This window comes from Cyprinodon tularosa, unplaced genomic scaffold (genome assembly GCF_016077235.1).
Source record: "Cyprinodon tularosa strain WSP-4 unplaced genomic scaffold, ASM1607723v1 ctg485, whole genome shotgun sequence".
In the NCBI taxonomy this organism is placed as follows: Eukaryota; Metazoa; Chordata; class Actinopteri; order Cyprinodontiformes; family Cyprinodontidae; genus Cyprinodon; species Cyprinodon tularosa.
The window spans coordinates 766,834-786,338 of NW_024039213.1; positions in this window are offsets into that span (position 1 = coordinate 766,834).

A 19,505-nucleotide genomic window follows, 5' to 3' on the forward strand; every position below is an offset into this window, starting at 1 on the left:
ATCATGACACTCTGTGTGCCCAAGTTCTACCTCCTGCTTCGCCTATATCAAGATGTCACTTCTAATTTGCTGTTTGTGCTGAATCCAACCCTGCTAGCAATCAACGAAGAAGACATCCATTACTCCTTGTCATGACAGGTCCCCTCAGACTCCCACTGGACCTTAATGACACCTGACAGAACACAGGTTTACTACTTAGCAAACCGGCCCCCTCAGGGGCTGCCTATGGGGGCCATTTAGCTTACATGTCCTCACAAAGATAACAAGGACCTGACATTGGTAAAGTAGCATAACACAAATATGCTGCAGAAATGTTTTATGAAAGTGTCTGAATTTTTGGTGGAAATATGGAAAAGCTAGTTTAAGCAGAAGTAGACTAGCATTAGAAAGACACAAAAAGAAGAAATTGCAATGAGTAAAAATTTCTTTTTTACCGTCTACCAGCTTGTATAACCATAACCGTTTAACCTGGGGTGTTTAGTCAGTAAAAAGTAAACTTTGACTGACTTCTTCCTTTGGTGGGGTTTGTTACTGTAGATGAGAACACAACAATTGCACTAGGAGGAGTACTGAAATGAAACAATTTTGTTGAGGAGGTCTCAGTATGGACCTAGAGAGGTTCATTTATGTTGTGAATGTGATCTCACCTCGGTCTGGCACAGATACAAGATGTATGCTGTAAGCTTGAGAAAAATGCTTTCATGTGGTCAGGTTTGTGTTGCAATCTGGGATATGATTGTGTAGTGTAGCATACTTCTACAAACATTTTGCATGAAATAGGATAGACAAAACAAACTAATATTATGAATAAATCAGTTGTTTTTCATTTTTTCAATTAGCTCATAACACAACAGCTGCCTTTTACTTACATCTGCCTGGATAGACCTGATCCAAAACAGACTGAATTTTCTTAGATGGTTCTGAGGGACAGATTTAGATTTGCTTGAAATCAATCAAAATGACTAAGATAACATAAATATGCTGCAGAAATGTTTTAAATTGCATATTCTATAACTGAACTCAAAGTTATATGCAAAGTGATGATAACAGGACATTCAGCAAATTAATTAATACTTTAGATACCGTAATAAGTAATTGTACAGTTACTTTAACTAATAACTAGTTACTTAGATATAGCAGTATTTAAGTTATTAACTGCTTTTTAAGGCAATGACTAGTTGCTAGAAAGAGATTTTTTTTTTTTAAATACATTCCCAATACTTCAAAAAAGACAACCAGTAGACATGATTGTACACCATTTTTCTAATAAAGATATAAATTATTCTTATAAAAAATAACGTTTATCAAAGCAGAAGAAATGAGCTGTGAACATGTCTTTGAGAAATGCCACACCTTTAAGGCCTGACAACACAGTAAATAACAGTGTTTTTTAAAAGGTGCTGCATAGATATAATGGTGATAATAGAACAATATTGGTGTTCACTTAGGCAAATTAAAAGACTAAATCTGTCTGCTGTCTCATGATTTACATACTCTTAAATTTCTTAACCTCATGCAAATGTTTTGCAGGCTTTAATATTACACAGACTATAAGGCAACCTTACGCAAACTGTAACATGAGTTATACAGTAGCTCCTGTTTAGCTGTTTACCTTTAGAACTGAAATATGAAAAACCTTTAACCTTAATACAACATGTTTACAACGGGTGACTATGTCAAATCTGACGCTATTGCTTACCAGTAAATCACCAAAGGCAATAAACTAATGAGATCAGAACTCTTATTACTGCTGCCTTGGGCGAAAAGATTTAGATCAATCATCAGAGCTTACTTACTATTTACAACACAAATACTGTATGTCCTCATCTTTGAGGAAAAACCTCTCTTAAACTCAGCTAATGCTTGCAGTAATGCTTGTTTATATTTTTTATTCGAGTAATATTTAAGCACAGCCTGTAACATATCTAGTACATAAAGTAAAAATGATGGTAAAATTATTCAAGAGCAAATAAATAAATAATAATAAAACAGAATAGAGTGCCTGTTGATGTAACTGATCCAAATGTAAAGCTTTCAATTGAGAGTATAGGCTTTTACTTGTTTTAGCTATTTATATCTGTTTCAATATGAGGGAAATTAGAATAGATATAATAAACTGGACATAACAACAAAGACAAAAAGTACTATCATATAAACTTTGAAAAAGGATGAATGGAAATTATGCTAGCTAGCTTTGACAAAAAAAGGTTAAAAAAAAATCAGCTGAAGAACATGTAGCACTGAATCAGCAAAGATGATGGGAACCAGGATAAACATTGTAGAAACATGGTTTAATTTTTTTTTCTAAACAAGTCTCTAATTACAAATCTGTACAAGTCCCAAAATATTACCCTGTTGTTAGGGTAAAATTAATGGTTAAGTTGTTAGAATTATATTTGTCACAAACTCTCATAATGAACCCATCACACCCTTAAGCAAGCAATCAGATGTAGACTATTCAAATCATAGGCTATTGGCTCTGGAGTTGGACCTTTATATACAGGTGCTGGTCATAAAATTAGAATATCATGAAAAAGTAGATTGATTTCAGTAATTCCATTTAAAAAGTGAAACTTGTATATTATATTCATACATTACATACAAACTCATATATTTCAGATGTTTATTTTGTTTAATTTTGATGATTACAAATGACAACAAATGAAAATCTCAAATTCATCATATCAGAAAATTAGAATATTGTGAAAAGGTTCAAAATTGATGGCCCCTGGTGCCACACTCTAATCAGCTAATTAACTCAAACCACCTGCAAAAGCCTTTAAATGGTCTTTCAGTCTATAGTTCTATAGGCTACACAATCATGGGGAAGACTGCTGACTTGACAGTTGTCCAAAAGACGACCATCGACACCTTGCACAAGGAGGGCAAGACACAAAAGGTCATCGCTAAAGAGGCTGGCTGTTCACAGAGCTCAGTGTCCAAGCACATTAATAGAGAGGCGAAGGGAAGGAAAAGATGTGGTCGAAAAAAGTGTACAAGCAAGAGAGATAACCGCACCCTGGAGAGGATTGTGAAACAAAACCCCTTCAAAAATGTGGGGGAGATTCACAAAGAGTGGACTGCAGCTGGAGTGAGTGCTTCAAGAACCACCACACACAGACGTATGAAAGACATGGGTTTCTGCTGTCGCATTCCTTGTGTCAAGCCACTCTTGAACCACAGACAGCGTCAGAAGCGTCTTGCCTGGGCTAAAGAGAAACAGGACTGGACTGCTGGTGAGTGGTCCAAAGTCATGTTCTCTGATGAAAGTAAATTTTGCATTTCCTTTGGAAATCAAGGTCCCAGAGTCTGGAGGAAAAGAAGAGAGGCACTTCATCCACGTTGCTTGAAGTCCAGTGTAAAGTTTCCACAGTCAGTGATGGTTTGGGGTGCCATGTCATCTGCTGGTGTTGGTCCATTGTGTTTTCTGAGGTCCAGGGTCAACGCAGCCACATACCAGGAAGTTTTAGAGCACTTCATGCTTCCTGCAGCTGACCAACTTTTTGGAGATGCAGATTTCATTTTCCAACAGGACTTGGCACCTGTACACAGTGCCAAAGCTACCAGTACCTGGTTGAAGGACCATGGTATCCCTGTTCTTAATTGGCCAGCAAACTCTCCTGACCTTAACCCCATAGAAAATCTATGGGGTATTGTGAAGAAGAAGATGCAATACACCAGACCCAACAATTCAGAAGAGCTAAAAGCCACTATTAGAGCAACCTGGGCTATCATAACACCTGAGCAGTGCCACAGACTGATCGACTCCATGCCACGCCGCATTGCTGCAGTAATACAGGCCAAAGGAGGCCCAACTAAATACTGAGTGCTGTACATGCTCATACTTTTCATGTTCATACTTTTCAGTTGGCCAACATTTCTATAAATCCTTTGTTTTTATTGGTCTTCAGTAATATTCTAATTTTCTGATATGATGAATTTGAGATTTTCATTTGTTGTCATTTGTAATCATCAAAATTAAACAAAATAAACATCTGAAATATATGAGTTTGTATGTAATGTATGAATATAATATACAAGTTTCACTTTTTAAATGGAATTACTGAAATCAATCTATTTTTTCATGATATTCTAATTTTATGACCAGCACCTGTAGTATACACAAAAGTTTTTTACTTATATGACTGCTAAGTATAACTCTTTTTCCATGGAATAGTTATTTGAAAGCCAGAGAGCAGCACACAGTTACACTACCTTATTATGCTGGTTTTAAAAACAAAAAATAAAAATAATGCAAACAAATCATTGAATCAATATAATATACTACAGGAATAGGTATCAGTCTGCAGTCAAAGTTTAGGAGGAAGAAATACACATCAGAGCCCTCTATGATTCCAGACAGACATACAGAACACCTTGATATTCCCTTTTCTGTCAGCCTTTGATTCTGCTTAACTAAAACAAACTGTTGTTGCTGGTATGGGAATAAGTGTTTCCAAGCACTCTTGTGAAATTTCTGAAAATTAAAAAGTGTATTGGACCTCGTGGATGGAAAAGTGTTTGAGAGAATGACTTCAATTATGATTCTTTTTGGGGTTGTTTAAACAAAAATCAAAGGTGGATTAATTTGCTCTGCATCAACATTAAGCAGGTTACATGTATGTGAATATTGCTGCATATCGATTCTTTATCTGTGACTGCATTTACAAAATTTACAAAATGTGAATTAATATAACGAGGAAAATAATAGTAATCTCCCAATCACTCTATTTAATCTATTTTCAATTCATTGGCATACATATAGTATTTTTTACACATCTGACACTGTAGTTAATGTTAAGCAATTACCAGCTAAACCCTAACAGTACATGACTTCATTGTTATTAGAGATATCACTCTAATTTCCTATTTAAAACAGACCTTGTTAAATTAAACAGATTTAGGATTTTTTGTCTATACAGTTTTTTTTGATGGACTGATTTCAAGAGGATCTGAACATATATTTCTTGATTGTTGGTATTTCATAGGATTTGACCATGTTTTACACTTAATCGTATATAAAAGAGCAAAATGTGCATGTTTTTGTGAAATGGTAGGTGCTGCTGTTGCCCTTTAGCTTACTGGACAATGTTGTGTTTAAGCAAATAATTGTGTGAATGAACAAAAAGGAAAAGGAGCAATTTAAACACTGCAAAAACGATCTAGAAATAAGTAAAGAATTTCTTAAATTGAGTGTATTCACCCTTAATTTGAGCAGGTAAATGAGACAGTTTGCCAATGGAATGAGTAATTTTACTCTTAAAATAAGATAATTAGATAAAATGCACTTGAAATAAGACAATGCAATTGTGTTTTCTTATTTTAAGTGTAAATTGTCTTGTTCCACTGGCAAAATGTCTCCTTTACCTCCTCAATCCAAGAACAAATGCACTTATTTTGATAAAAAAAATTACTTATCTAGATTCAGATTTTTTGCAGTGAAGAGGTAATCTCTTTGCTCTTATAAAGCAAGTCTTACCCGTGTCCTTGATCAGGGCTTTTTTCTGAATGATGGGAGAGTGAGTATGGGAAGGAGATTAATGGCAGTAAAAACATGCCTAAGCACCTTCCTACAAAAGATGGTTGCCAGCTCATAAAATGACTACGTCTCGCTGTTGCCTCATAAATCCCTCTGTTACTGCCTTTGACTTCTAGTGGCACATCTCCCCATCTATAACTATGGAGATAAAAACTTGAAATTGTGTTCTCAGAAATATATACGCCTGTATTTGGAGACTGTGCAAGCACTACCACATTTACATCAGCATTGCCCCTGCAGGATTATCAGCATGTATGAGTTATCAGAAAGCATTCACATTCATATACACTATATTGCCAAAAGTATTTGCTCACCTGCCTTGACTCACATATGAGCTTAAGTGACATCCCGTTCCTAATCCATAGGGTTCAATATGACGTCGGTCCACCCTTTGCAGCTAGAACAGCTTCAACTCTTCTGGGAAGGCTGTCCACAAGGTTTAGGAGTGTGTTTATGGGAATTTTTGACCATTCTTCCAGAAGCGCATTTGTGAGGTCGCACACTGATGTTGGACGAGAAGGCCTGGCTCTCAGTCTCCGCTCTAATTCATCCCAAAGGTGTTCTATCGGGTTGAGGTCAGGACTCTGTGCAGGCCAGTCAAGTTCATCCACACCAGACTCTGTCATCCATGTCTTTATGGACCTTGCTTTGTGCACTGGTGCACAGTCATGTTGGAAGAGGAAGGGGCCAGCTCCAAACTGTTCCCACAAAGTTGGGAGCATGGAATTGTCCAAAATGTCTTGGTATGCTGAAGCATTCAGAGTTCCTTTCACTGGAACTAAGGGGCCAAGCCCAGCTCCTGAAAAACAACCCCACACCATAATCCCCCCTCCACCAAACTTTACACTTGGCACAATGCAGTCAGACAAGTACCGTTCTCCTGGCAACCGCCAAACCCAGACCCGTCCATCAGATTGCCAGATGGAGAAGCGCGATTCGTCACTCCAGAGAACGCGTCTCCACTGCTCTAGAGTCCAGTGGCGGCGTGCTTTACACCACCGCATCCGACGCTTTGCATTGCACTTGGTGATGTATGGCTTGGATGCAGCTGCTCGACCATGGAAACCCATTCCATGAAGCTCTCTGCGCACTGTTCTTGAGCTAATCTGAAGGCCACATGAAGTTTGGAGGTCTGTAGTGATTGACTCTGCAGAAAGTTGGCGACCTCTTCGCACTATGCGCGTCAGCATCCGCTGACCCCGCTCCGTCAGTTTACGTGGCCTACCACTTCGTGGCTGAGTTGCTGTCGTTCCCAAACACTTCCATTTTCTTATAATACAGCTGACAGTTGACTGTGGAATATTTAGGAGCGAGGAAATTTCACGACTGGATTTGTTGCACAGGTGGCATCCTATCACAGTTCCACGCTGGAATTCACTGAGCTCCTGAGAGCGACCCATTCTTTCACAAATGTTTGTAAAAACAGTCTGCATGCCTAGGTGCTTGAATTTATACACCTGTGGCCATGGAAGTGATTGGAACACCTGATTCCAATAATTTGGATGGGTGAGCAAATACTTTTGGCAATATAGTGTAGCTGAGAGCACACTGAATTAATGACTAAAGTACTGAGAATCGTCAAATATCTCACAAGCTGCATATAACCGGCCCCTACAAACTGCTCACCCAACCCAAACGGTCAACTGGCAAGTAAAATTTAAGAACTAAAGTGCCTTTAAATCGTTGTTGGCAATGAAAATTAATGACACCTCACGACAGTAAAGCCACATTGCACCATAAGAGCTCCAATTTGGATCCACATTACCTTTAGGGCCCAGTTTTTTGTTGTTTGTTTTTTATTTTATGTAATTTACATTGAGGTCTGTGTCTTGCTAAGTTGCAATAGCTGTTACAATTCTGAATTGGTTGTTATAAAAAGTAAGAATTAATGTTTTCATATTTTACCCTCCTCTGTGGTCTGTTTCAGGCGACACACTGTGATAGATAGATATCACAAAGAATAGACTTAACCAGTCAAAAAAGAACTAAATATTTGGGATTTATTTACCTTGTCCAAAATGCTGCATAGAGTTAAAGATTTACTCATAGGGCCGGATTTATCAAGATCCAATTTTGCGTGCAGTAATTTGCGCTCGCAAACTGGAATTTTGCGCGAGGGGCTGAACCATGGTTTGCAGGTGATTTAACAAGCGCGATTGCGTAACTGGTGGCAGGTGCAAAACTGTTGGAGACGCCCTATTTAAATGATGGTTTTGCGCGTTTGGTGGTTTGCGGCATGGGAAATTCGACCCCATGGAAATGGAGGTGTTGGTGGATGAAGCCTACAAACATTTAAGTGAGCTACAGCAAAGAAGTGTGACTGTCACACAGAGGAACGCTATATGTGAACAAATCTGTAATAAAGTAAACGCTGTTGGTGAAACCTTGCGAACAGTGGATGAAGTAAAAAGAAGATACCAGGATATTAGAAGGCGAACCAAAGAAAAACTGGCATATAACAAAACATCTGCGAACAAAACAGGAGGGGGCACAGTAGATGAGATGCCTCTGACCAGCATTGAGGAACAAGTACAGCTGACGCTCTGTGAGGAGCGAATCACTGGAATTGCAGCTACAAAATGGCAATGCTGGATAAACTAAATGTTTTGATGATCGTTTCCTCGTTCATTCCAAAAATATTCACACGGAGTGAAAAAATGCGTTCTCTGCGTCTCCTTGCTTCATTTCAATGTCTCCTTCTTGCAGCAATAACCGCTGCCATGTGTGCGCAATTACGCATACAGACCATTTGCACCTTCTTTTGAAACGTGTTAAATATAGAGTCAGATACCGTTAGCAAAATTGCTTTCAGGTTTGATAAATCACTTTGCGAGTGCTAAATTAATATATTTACATGTTCTCCTCCCACAAGACGCACTTTTGCGTGTAAACGCCCCATATTGCATATTCATTGCAGAAAAAGTACTAAATGGATAACAGGCGCTATTTAGCACATTTTAAAGACCAAATCCTTTTAGCACGCTGTTGATAGATCAGTTTGTACATTTTTTAGTGTGCGCAGTGAAATAGCTCACGTTTTTATACACGCAAACCTTTGATAGATCCGGCCCATAGACACAACAAGCTAATTTTTTTTCTTTTTACTCTGTAGTGTTTGGAGGAAAAGCCTTTTTCAGCTCATATTCTTTAATCTGTGTTTGATAAGTCTGGATGGTTGTTTAAAGAGTATTCTAATTGTATGCAGGCATCAAGAATTAAGACCTTTGCACAAAAGAAGGGCTTTTCTCTATCCTAACCTAAACTCCATCTAATGGCCCCTTTTCACTGACTCTGCTTGGCCTGGCTCTACTCCATCCAGTTTTCAAACATTTCAAAACGTCTGGGATGAGTTGGATTCGAATCAGGCAAGGGGCATATTGTAAATTAAAGCAAACAATAAAAAGGTTTTCTCTGTTGGGCTGTAAGTGAAAGTTAACATTAAAAATGTAACAAATAAATCAGTTAACTACTCTCTACTTTATTCTTGAAAACATAAGGGACTGAATTGTCTCAGGGTCAATGTGATGTTTTCAGTTTATTAGATATTTATTAGAAAAGAATTAGTCAACACAATCATTCAGTGTCACTGCTTTGGAGGTCTGGTATATAAAGACAATTAACTTGAACTGCATGGAGTCCATTTCAACCTAGAAATACTGTATAGAACATTAGATAAGCAAATATAATATACACTACACTCATTTATCTTTGTAGATCAGATTGAGGAGTAGGAATCATAATGATGATGCCTTAATCACACCTATTAGAGATTATTACTGACTTTTGCATGACAAATGTACTTCTTTTATGGCTTACTGTAAAACCACTATTTGCAGATTCTATGATCATCAGGTGGCACTGACAGCTGTGAGTGGATGAGTTGAACCGCAGCCAGGAAAATAACATTTACACATTTATGATTCCTGTGGGCAAAAATGGCCTGTGGCAGCAGGGATGGGGTAGAATTCAAAATGAAGGGCATTATGGCGCAAATCTAAACTGATCTAATGAGTATTTAAGGCCGGGGAAAAAGCACAGATTGGGAGGAATAGGTGTGGGATACAGATAAATTATCTATAGAAGAAGATAAAAAAAGCAGCTTTTAAATGAGTATAAAAATTGTTATTATAGATGATTGGTTGCCATTAAAATACATTTTACAGACAACGTTGACAACAAGCAAATTAATACAAACAAAAAAATCAGAGCAAATTCATTCTTGAAAGAAGATAATGGTTAAAAATGGAAAATTCAAAGGAAATGATTATTTAAATTTTGCTCATATAAATGCATTTATTAGTTTAACAGTTTGATGCAAGGCTTTTTCTCTAATAACTTGAAGACGTGGTGTTTTAGGATAATGTGTAGGACTATATCTAGAGAACTAGTCAAGAACTAATGGAAAGTTAACTAGTACTTACTAGTACTTAGAGGGGAACACCCAGCAGAGCCTTATTATCAGACTACTGCTTTGTTACCTAGGAAATAAAGCCAGAAGCAGGAACTAATTTGTAGGTACATTCCTTACAATGTTCATGTCAGACCTGGCTGCAGAAATAAATTAAAGGGAGGGAGCGTGGGGGGTTGGGGGGTGGTGGTGCATTAGATTTTTTTCGGGGACCACACCTTTTCTGCAAACATTTGATTTACTTCAGGCTTCGTGACCATTCAATCAGTAAAAGAAATCTCGAATCTCTATAAAAGGATTTATTTAAATGATTTTGCTGAATTAAAATTCAACATTTGTTTGATTCTCATTGTTGTTAGAAAAAAATGTGTCCTGACAGGGTTTTCTGAACCATGTTCTAATGTCTCCCCCAGCGGCTGGTAGAAACCAGACTTACTACAATCATTTAGATACTGGATACATGTTAGATCTGTATTTTGGTCAAAAACATCCATCCATCCATCCATTCATCCATTTTCTTTACACGCTTGTCCCGAGTGGGGTCGCGAGGGGTGTTGGTGCCTATGTCCAGCTGTCAATGAGCGAGAGGCGGGGTACACCCTGGACAGGTCGCCAGTCCATTGCAGGGCTTGGTCAAAAACATTTATTGAACAATGTTGTTGATAAGATTTTAGGTACAATTAGGTCCATATTAAATAGTCAAGAAAGATCCACAACATATAAAAAATAAACAATAGTGTAGTGGTGTGACCATTCAAATAATTCAAAAGTCAGTTGTAAATTGTAAACAACATTGCTGATGTCAGGCTAAACATGGACTGATGTAAACATTCATGTTAGGAGAATCAACTACAGCAGCTAAGAAGCACAGGGAGCGTAACAAAGTTTGTTACTCTTCTGCTTACAAGTGATTCGTCTGTGTGCACAGAGAGAGGTTTACTCCACTTTTAGTAAAGTGGCAAGCTTGAACCGAGTGAAACGTTCTTAAAACCCTGTCTTTCCATTCATTTCTAAATATTCTTCTCAAATGCCAACTGGATCAGATTAGCCTTGCATTGATGAAGCATGGCTTGGTGATGCTCGGTGAAGACGTTTTTAACAGTGGAAAAATAATTCTCACAGGATGCAGTTCTGGCTCCAAAAGTCAATCCATGTTTAAGTGCTTTCCAGACAATAGGCATTGCTTCCAATGGCCTTTTGAACTGTTTCACAATCTGTAAGGATTAATAAGGTTTAAATCAATATATTACAAACATATTGATTCCCAATAGAATTTAAAATTATTGTATGCAACATCAAATAATATATTCTAATCTCACTGAACCATGTCACGTTACATATATTTACAATTCACAGCTTTATTATGATGCGGCATCTACTAAGAATGGCAGAAATAGCAATTTCCATGCTTCATCCATTATGAAAATATATATTTTTTGGATAAATTAATATTAGACATGTTTAATACGCAACAGTAATAGTAAGTGATCATACATATTTTTATGTAAAACTGTAAAGACAATATGTCCATCCATCCATCCATTTTGAAACACACTTACCCCAAGTGGGGTCGTGAAGGGTTTTGTCAATGGGCAAGAGGCGGGGTACACCCTGGACAGGTTGCCAGTCCATGGCAGCAATGACAATATGTAGGTAGTTGAATTCATAAGGACAATTTGAAACTACTTCTTGCACTTAATTGTTTTCTCAAATATATATTTGAAAGGGTTTTCCTGTGATCATAACAGAGAAATCTGTGCATAGAAGGAAAATGACTTAAGTTACCACCCTCTCCTGAAGTAAAATGTGAAGAAAAAAAATACACTTAAGTCTGACTCCACTAACACAGGACAGGGAGGAGAAATATCACCAAAGTTACAGCATGACCCAGAAGAGCCTGTGTTGTTTCAGATGACCTTTTCTCTCTGAAGGAACAAAGGTGAAGGCTTTTGTGGTTAGAGGACATGCCTGCTCTGGAATACAGGATGACCTTTCTTCACAATTATTTCTTCTGAATTCATTAGAAATAAGTCTGGGCTGTGGTGGATCTGTAAGAAAGAACAGAAAAAAGTACACATAGTAATACTATGTGTCATCATTTTATTTCTGTATTTTATTTTTTTTTCTCTTTATTACTCACTTTTAACACTACCTATGTGAGACTGTGTTATTTTTTCTTAAAAAATGCCATATACCATTTTGTGAATTCCATATACAGAGTTAAGGTTAGAAAAACAAAACGTATGACAAAAATACATCTTTAAAAAAAAAAACACATATGAATGTATTTTTGTGGAGCAGAATCATATACAAAACCAGAGGGGCTACATATTAAAAAGGGAAAAATTGTAAAATTGTGTTTCTGCGTAATCAAACACTTACAGTCATAGGGAACGGACTTTCCAACGGTTGCAGTTCTGAATTCACCCAAGTTAATAAAGTGAATGTGGTTGGTCGATTATCAACTGAGCGGGATTGTTGTGGCGGAAGGTTCACAAGTAAGTTTGGTTGTGGCCAGTGTCTAGGAAGCATCTTGCTAATCAGTCATAGATTTTTTATTTAGAGGAGGTAAGTGGGGACGAAGTTGTTTTGGAAGAGGATGCCAGGGCGGCAGAAGCTTCGGTTGGTGTAGAAGCCTTACAGCCATACATGTTTGAGCCCTTGCCTCGCAATGCTGCCAGTTCTGTTAGCTCTACGCCTGCCGAAGATGTCCATCCCTGTGAACACTGGGACGGAACTCAGTGGTAAAGGAAATGATTCTTAGTTCTTATTTCAACCGTTGCATATATTACTATGATATATGAATCAAGATGCTATGACCTAAAAAATATGATTGACAGATGACCGTTGAAATATGATTGCCCGAATTTAGGTGTAAAGGCTGACGCATAACTAACTGGAATGCATAAAATAATGGGGAAAAAATTATTTTTAAGACAGGATTTTTTTAAATAGAAATTTTCTAACTTTTGGGACAATATCATCTGATAAAGAATACATTTGTTATACATACTAATACTCTTATTTATATACATGTTTAAACCAGAATGACTTTAAATTGAAATATGACTTCCCTACGACTTTAAAGAAAACCCATTAGGAAATGAGGAGCTGTGTATGTATGAAGAGCCTTGTATGAAGAAACTAATTAGCTAATAGAAAACTGGCCAATATAATACTTGCTGGTTTCTGTGATGTAGAAAAGATAACAATTATTTGAACAGTAAGGGCCGATGAAGCAAATAACAAATCAAGATTTAAAAAATAACACATTAATATTCTATATGATCTTACAAAACAATTGCTCAAGTTTGATAAATAGGAAATAGGCTATAAAAACAGAATATTCTCTTTAGGTATATAACGTTTTTAGCTTCATAGACTTCTGTGTCCGTTGGAGTCCATCCTTACTTGAAATATTGACTATAATAGTCTATTAAAAAAAAACTGTAGCATTATAATTTTCTGTGTGCCCAGCCAAGCCAAGCACACCTCTCATGGATGTATCTATCATTCTCCTTGCTTTTGGCCGGGGGGCTTTGGAGGAAAACAATTGAATATTAAACCACTTCTCTCCCTAATTGAACCGTCTGTATGTTTATTCAATGTGTCAATAGGAATTTGTATTTTCAGCAGACAAAAATAACAAAAGAGTCCTTTGGAAGAATACTTCTAAACAACGAGGCTTGAATAAATGGTTTTAATGATGAAACCATGCCTGAGAATATATTGCTTTTCTGTTCACTTCTCTTTATCTACCAACTTTTATTCATCCAATCGCTGTGAGCATCTTGTTTAACTTTGTAAACTGCAACGAATTTAAGAGAAACAAACAACAACAACAAAAAACACAGCCTTCAGTCCTTATTCTAAGGCATACATTAAAAAAAGAAACAAAAAAGAAAATGAGCAAACACTAACAAGGTAAAAAAAAAGAAATTTTAAATGTAGAAAGAACTATAAGAGAAAAAGACTTAGAAATTACTTTTGTAATGTGAGAAAAGGTATACAAATTATTTTTATCTGTAACAGACTAATTCATTTTTTCTGCCTAATGTTAAATGACAACTTCAGAATAAATGTATGTGTACATTTAATCTATAATGGCTATTGTTTTCCTATAGTAAAAACAATTTATTTAAATCTAAAGACAGATCTAAATAACCAATCTGAGCAGTAAAATGATGCTTACTGTACTTATCATGTAGTGTGATTTTATCACTAACTTTAAACCAGATCTTTTTACTTGGTGAACTTGGGCAAAACAAGTGTAAACAATATAACATGTTTTATTTAAAAATAATCATATTTGCTAAATCATACCACAGGCAACCATCCTATAGCCTTACTTAATGTTTACGGAGAGCCGGAGATCAAACCTAAAACCTCAACTACGGGAATGATCTGAGATTATCATTATTATTATTTTGCAACACTTATGCAGGCTACTTTTTGAGTGTATTTACAGCTTTATCATCCTGTGATTTATTTTTCTCTATGCCATTTGATTAACATTGTGACTGCTTATCTTGCATATCATTGATGAATAAAACATTTGTTTATGAAATTCAAGAAGCACTGATGTGAATATTAATCAGTGTGACAATGTCACTTTTTCAAGAAACTTTCATTACATTTGGAGAGTTTTGTGAAAGACAATAACCTGTCTGATATGTATAAGGCAGGCAAGGTAGGATTTGTTTTCCTCATGACTAAAATTTCAAAATGTGTCCTGTATGGAGAAGCAGGTCTGTGCATTGCTTCGGTCTAATTTTGATCCAGTTTTCCACTATAAGGCTACATTGACCAAACAAGTTTTGATGCTGAATTCCAATTTGTTCTTTCTGACTGATATTTAGAAATTGCTCACAATCCCAAAACTGACAAGTACAGATTGTAGACATCAGTCAGTACCACACTGATTACCACAGTGCAGTGCAGTAAAAATCAACTATCTCTGTGTTGTTATGAAGTTATTGAGCAACAGGATCTGACAATATTTTGACAGCATAACAAGAAAAAGAAAGGAAGGACATAAAAGTACAACTATTTATTCATTATGTACTAATATAATTCCACGTTTTTACAAAAAAGACAAGAAACCAAGACAAACAAACCACAAAACAGGAATAAAGAAAAAGGAAGAAACAAAGCCACACCATTATTAAACATGAGAAAAAACAACTGACCAGATATTCTTCTTCTTGGATTATTTGAAGGCCTTTGATGGGTTGTACTGTATAAGGATATTTGCCAAACTTTTTTTTTAAAGGATTTATGATTAAACATTTATCAGTGACCATTTATTATGATCAGCAGGTGAAAACAAACAAAGAATCATGCCAGGCTCTTGTAGATTAGTACCTGTTCAAAGGTGTAGCCTCTTGGCTACTTAATACCATACTAAACAAACTATGAAGGGATCCATTGCTACGACCCTGAAGACTGGTTGGATCCCTTTTTATTTTTAAATAGCCCATAAAACACTCTATTTAAAAAAGTTCTACTCAAAAACATAAGCAGCAGGAGTAACAAGAAAACTGGGAGATGTTTGTCTTTTAAATGCACATATTAATGAGTTCAAAGACATTGCGGTCCGTTACTTTTTTTTTCTTTTCCAGCTTATTATTCTCATTAACTGTCACAAGTACAGAGCAATGAAATGAACTCTCTGCATGTAACCCATCCCCTTGGATAGCAGTGGACTGCCATTGTGTGGTGCCCAGGGAGCAGTGTGGGGTTAGGGGTCATGCTCAGGGAGCCAGAGTCCATGAGTGGGGCTTGAATTCAGAACCTCTAGATTCTAAGCGCTATGCTCTAACTACTAAGAAACTCTATATTAGAGTCTCTGTTGTAGCAGGGAGCTGTTGCAGGAGGATAGACAAAGGTATTCAAATTAAAACCTTTTGTTACTACCCAGTTGGTTTTCAGGGTGGATATGACAAAACTTTGAATGCTGTTTTGAAGAGTGCCTAATGGTATCTCATATCTTCAACCATTTTTTCATTTCCACAAGTCTTAGATTATTTAAAAGATTAGACTCCACCCTTTTAGTATTTGTAAATAACTCAAAAACCTGCATTTGTTCATGGTTTTGCCAAAACCTGTCACCTATACAAAGAATCCTCTCTGTGTCCTGGGCACTGTGCACACAAGTTATGATGGTGTGTGGTTTAGAGCCTTCCACCGGCTTGGGATGGACAGCTTAGTTCATATTATTGATGCCCACAGGCTCGTTGAACATTTCTGCTCCAAGTAGTTGGAGGATTAATTAGGACCCAAAATCTGTTGGTCTTTCCTTTTCCTTCTCCACTAACACCCATTGTTTTAGTATTGTTAAATCTGGATCTCCCCTCTACATAGAACAGCTTAGATGGTATTTTATTGCCATAACTCATTCAAAGCTTTTTCCAAGTGCCGAATGGTTTCATTAATTTCCTAGGCTAGCTCCAGCTGTCTTAAGACCCTAAACCTTGTGTTTGAAGTACAGTACTGTGTTGTTCATTGCTGTGCAGCCTAGCCTTCTGATGGCTGGCTTAAGCTGTAGCACCTTCATCATGGTGCCTCCTTCCCTCATGTTTTCTGTTCATTTTGTGACTTCAAAGCAAGAGGTTTAATACATGTCCTAGTACAGTACTGGGGATTAAAGTTCTTGTAAATATCAACTTTAGCAGATGATAGTGGAAGTATTCTGAGGAGCCCTAAAAGTGATGTTTATTTCCTATCCATCTTACCCCTACCCCCTCACACAACTATTCTTAATGGCCTTTTGTGGAGTTTTCAGTGCTGCTTCTGCAGAGAGGTTTGTGCAAGGACAGTGGAGTAAAAATTGGATAAAATGTCATGTTACCATTCAGACTGAACACTTCAACGCTATTGGATACCATCAATTTATTACCACATATAGAAGTGGCACAATCTAGATTTTTTTTGAGGTGATAAGGCCATGGAAAACTCGCAGTTTTCCATTGTAGTTCTCTCTAGTGAAAGTTTTCTAGGCACCCTCCATGCAATTACTTCATGCACAATGCATCCTTTCAGATTCATATGTCGTGCACTTTATATTCACCCTTCTTTCAGTCATAAGAAGTCTAACTAAAACATATGCTATAAAATAGCCCGATAACAAAATTTTCATCATGGTGTTTTTTTAGGATTATTTGAAAGGCCATTTCTTCTCCAAACATAATGCATGCAGTGACATTCAAATTCTTTCATTAAGATTAGACAATTTTTTTGCTGTTATTTTATTACCTTGCAAGTATCAACATCCTTTTTTTTGGCAGCTAGAGGTACTAATGCAGTTGAGCAAATTACTTGTTCTCATGGTAACACTGCTAATTCCAGATCTCTCTTTTTCACTGGAGAATCAGTTTTTCTTCAAACATGTTTTTGTTGAAAATTTTGTTCTGATCCTTTTAAACTGATTTGTTTTCCATGTGAACTTAAACTGTACTATTCTTAGAAGTCTAATTATTAAGAAAAAGAATTGTTTCCTATAAATTTCCCCCGCTGTTTATCAACTAATTTATTTTGATGTAATTATACTATCCAATATAAAACTAAAATATCATTTAACTTAAATAAGACAGAAAACGTTAAATATACATATTATACAATAATTTTTATTGCTACAACATTTAAAAAAATACAGTTTAAAATCAGGGATAAGCATTAAAGCTTTACTTTAACATTAAAAGTGCAGAAAATGCCACCTAATTCCCGAACATCCACATGTCCACTTCCTTCTTTCCTTCCTTCCTTTCTTCCTGCATCTATCTGTTCCTCTCTCCCCAGTTGGGATTATTTACCGCTACATTCTGCAATCCGATGCGCTGCAGCTACTGTGCCCCAGGAACGCCTGCAGCCATGCAGCAATCAAAGTGAGACATCATTTTCTACCACCTGCACCCATGGGATCACTGGAATTAAAAGGGAGGGACAGTAGAAGGGAAGAAAAAGGCAAAAATGACTCTGGGGGAAAGGGATGCGAACAGGCTGGACAGGTAAGAAAAGGAGAAAAGTGAAACTGTCGGGAAAACAGGAAACAATGAAGAAATCAGTGAAAGAAGAGCTACCAGAAAATATTTTTTTTATTCTTATTCACTGCTTAGGGACCCACAAAATGGAAGTTAGAATAAGGAATAACAGGAAGCTGACAGAGACATAGAGAAATGGATTCGAGGATGGGAAATAACTGATAAGAGTGAATCTTAGGATGAGATATTGATAGTGTCAAACGAGCTTTTATCACAGGCAGACTGGAAATGAAAAAGTCAATAAATATGAATGCAAAAAAAGAAAAAAGTTAAAACAAATAAAAAAAAGAATGGGGCAAAAAGTGTTTTACTGCAAATGAAACCCTAAAATTCATGTGAGAGATGAAATTAAACAGTATAAGTGAAAGAGAATAGAAAAGGATAAACACTGAAATTACCAATGTGCAGATGGATATCTGACAGATGAGAATGTAGGATTAATACAGGCACAATTAAAGAGGAATGTGTTTAATATCAAAAAGGGAAGCTCTACAGATAGATTTGAGAATGTATCTAAGGGTGCCAGCAAAATAGAAGAACCTGGAAATCAAAAGAGAGATCATTTACCGGTTATTCTCCATCTGAAGCTTTTTTATAGTATTAATTATGAGTCTGAGCTTTATTTAGTGCGATGCCTGTTACATTCATGTTAGACTGCATTTACACTGTACTTCATTCAGCCCTCAACAACAACCCTTACAACCCTTAACTAATGTGCTGAACAACACTTCAAACCTGATATTCAATTTCTAACTCTTACAGTACAAAACTGTAGAAGGTTGCTAATATGCTTTTCCAGATTGTATTATATTTAACCATAAAAAAATACCCAATTAATTTAAAGGCAGTCGGGGATTGATGAAAAAAAAAACAGTGGTCCATCATTCTTTATAATGACTTCAATTAACTCATATAGTCACAATTGGCTTTTTAGAATATCTCTTTAAAAATAAATGGCAATGCCTTTTTTGAAAAAATATTAGACATTTGCACACAGGACACCATTTCATGAGAATATGAGAAAAATAAAAATAACAGCATATACATAATTTTATTGAAGAAACATTCCATTTGCAGTTCTCTCTCAGATTACCCAGGGGTCTGAAAGGTTATGTTGTTTTGTCATGGTTTATTTTTGGTTGGTTGTCTACGTTCCACCGTGCTCCTTTATGATAAGAGGATAAATCCATCAGTTTAGCTGATCACCAGCACTTTATCACCTTTATTTTAATTCAAAGGTGACAGTCTTGGTTAGCTATTAAACATAGAAGCAAGAGCCTAAATCACCCAATTAACTTGCCACTAATATACCAAAGCTGTAGAACCCATATAGCTGACTCACACGGATCAAATTAGCAGCTTTAATGAAGTAATATAGTAAAAGTCTATACCAATGGAAACGTGCTTGAAGGGGGTAACCAGTCTAGTGAAAGGTTTATTATTTTTAAGGACCTAATCGTTGAAACCCTTTGGTGTTACGATCGGAGACATTTTTCGTTGAATCTGCAATAGTGCTGTT